This window comes from Echinops telfairi, unplaced genomic scaffold, assembly GCF_000313985.2.
Source record: "Echinops telfairi isolate 266 unplaced genomic scaffold, ASM31398v2 ScPeMD7_3533;HRSCAF=4204_0, whole genome shotgun sequence".
Taxonomy (NCBI): domain Eukaryota; kingdom Metazoa; phylum Chordata; class Mammalia; order Afrosoricida; family Tenrecidae; genus Echinops; species Echinops telfairi.
Window position 1 is genome coordinate 34,790,827 of NW_022107431.1, and position 2,611 is coordinate 34,793,437.

General features: G+C 42.6%; 1 protein-coding gene across 3 annotated transcripts in view; it reads left to right on the plus strand.

The window, feature by feature from the left end:
- Window positions 1–292: 292 nt before the first annotated feature.
- AHI1 (Abelson helper integration site 1) overlaps window positions 293–2,611 on the plus strand; it is a 198,859-nt gene continuing 196,540 nt past the window's right edge. For all 3 annotated transcript variants that reach the window (XM_045294511.1, XM_045294513.1, XM_045294514.1), the window contains exon 1: window positions 293–352. The gene's annotated coding sequence lies outside the window, so the exon portion shown is untranslated. The remainder of the gene's footprint in view (window positions 353–2,611) is intronic.

The following is a 2,611-nucleotide window of genomic DNA, read 5'->3' on the forward strand; positions in this document are numbered from 1 at the left end:
GGGGGGGCGGAGGGGGTGTGGGGACGGACTGCTGGGCTCTGAGACGCGGGGGTGAAGAGTCCGCGGGCCCAGCGGGGTTTGTACTGCGCCGCCGCTGGGCTGCGGGAGGGAGGGATGCGAGTTTTGAGAAATACCTCTACATACTTTGTCTCCCTTCTGCAAGGCTCTCCCGAGTTGTTAGCGTGGTGTATTAAAAGAAAATGCGTTTCTCAAAACCTTTTCTGCTCCTCATTCTAGCTTAAAGGTTATTAAAGTCAGGTGTATACCAAGTACTGTTTATTTCTTTTTGCAGTGTCAGCCTGGCGCTGATTCTTGAACCTGTGGAATGCCTTCTGAAACCATCTTTTAAAAGGTGATCAAATGGCTTCTATTGACGTTTAAGAATCAGCAGGATCATTTTAACATGATTCAAAATAAGCGGGTGGTTATTTAGGGGTTTCTACCAGATGATTTTGTCACAGGGACAACATCTACAACTTTTACTCTTTTTGAGGAAGACTTGGCAAGTTTTGTTTCACCTGTTGCGTTGATGGTTGCTGTTTTCCTTGGGCTTTCAGATGAAAGGTTGCTGGTTCTGAGGATGCTGGGAAATATTTAAGAGGATATTTGAAAAAAAATTCAAAAACAAAAACTTTTAAAAACTGTATTCAAATTATTGCTTATTTATGAAGTCTATTCCTGATTTGCAGGAGAAAGATGCGGCAGTCTGCTTCCATAAAGACTTCCATAAAGCCTGCTTTCATAAACTTTGAAAATTCAAAGTTATAATCTTTATGGACAGTTAGAGTTGAGTAGAAGTCAACTCATTTGCAACCGTTTTACGGTTGACTTATTTATTGGACTACCTATATGGGGAGTTTGCATGTTCTTTACAATCAAATTTGATAAAACAGTGAATCAGACAAGCCCATTTGCTTTTTCTCCCTTTGATCTTTGAGCTGTGTCACAATCCAGTTACGTTTCCTACTTAGTATCTCTGAGCATCTTCTGTAAAATGGTTTGTGAAAGAGAAGGTTTAAAATAATGGTATGTATGAAGTAAGGGATGTCTTTTCAAGTGTGACTCTGTTGGCATCTGTAAGCAATGGGCTGCTAACTTAAACGTCAACAGGTTCAACCCCAGTAGCTAATTTGTGGGAGAAAGATGAGATTATCTGTTCCCTAAAGATTTACAGCCCTGGAAACCCTATATAGGGTCATTTTTAGTTGAAATCAACTCAATCACGGTGGGCTTGGTTTTTAAAGTTTTTGCAGATAATGTTGCTATTCATTAAATATTGTCACATATTCTATAATGTGTAATGATGTTAACACCGAGAGATGATTTTAAAATAGTATAAAAGAATCAGTTGCCTTTGAATAGATTCTGGCTCATGGTTACCCCATAATTGTCAAAGTAGAACTATGTAAAGGTTTTTCAGGGACTGTGAACTTTCAGAAAGGAACCCTGGTGCACAGTAGATGAAGCACTGGGCTGCTAAATTTTAAGGTCCACAGTTTGAAACCACCAGCCAATCTGCAGGAGAAAGACAAGGCTTCTTACTCCTGTAAAGAGTTACAGCCTGAAAAGCCCTTAAGGGCACTTCTACCCTGTCCTATGGGGTCACTATGAGCAATGAGGTGGAATTGACTGAAGGGCAGTGAGTGAGTGACCTTTCAAAAGTGGAGGTTAATATCCCAGACTTTGTTCCAACATGTCTGTGGGTGAATTTGAACCTCCAGCTTATAAATAAACAGCCTGGCACTTAACCATCTGCTCCACAAAACCAAATCCTTTGCCATTGAGGTGATTGTAATTCCCATTCACCCTATTTGACAGAGTACAACCGCCATGAAGGTTTCCAAGGCTGTGTGTTTATGGACAGAGGCTGCCACATCTTTATCTTGCAGAGTGACTAGTGGGTTTGAACTGCCCAGCACTTCCCCACAATGCACCAGGACCCCTTCCCCTTTGTGTCAGATATCCTAAACATGACCCCGCAGGGACTGGAGTTTCAGTGATAATGCCTGAATGAGGACACATTATGTTTTCTTTTATAGACTTCAGTATTATTCTTGAAAATGTATGCCTCTTTTGTACTTTAAGATACAATTAACACATGCTTATTTTAAGTACATACGTACACATCTTGAAATAAAATTAGCAATTTAGAAACATGGACTGAGTTTATTTCTGGTTTAGGGTAGCTCTGACACCCTATAATATACAAGCTGACTTTAATTTGAGGGGGGGGTGTTGGTGGAAAGTTGAAGCGATCAGTCTGGGAGAGTTGACGACAGTTCTCACTGCCTGTCTCAGGATTTGCAGGAAGAAGCGAGATGCTACGCTTTGTGGAGCGCGTGGTGCCAATCAACAGGAATGCACAGTATGGCCTCCTTCGAAAGATATGGAGCGCGTCACTGCACAAAGGAAGCCACGGGTCCGACACCTACTGCCGTGCGCGGCCTCCGTTTCAAGAACCAGGTTGTAACTGGTCTAGCAGTTGTCGCAGCCCGGCGACTCAGCGGGAAAGATGGCGTCCGAGGCGGACAGGAGAAGAGTGGGCAGGGTCGTTAGGTGTGGTGAACTAGGATTATATTTTAAGTACATGGAGACCAGCCCTAGATGAGTC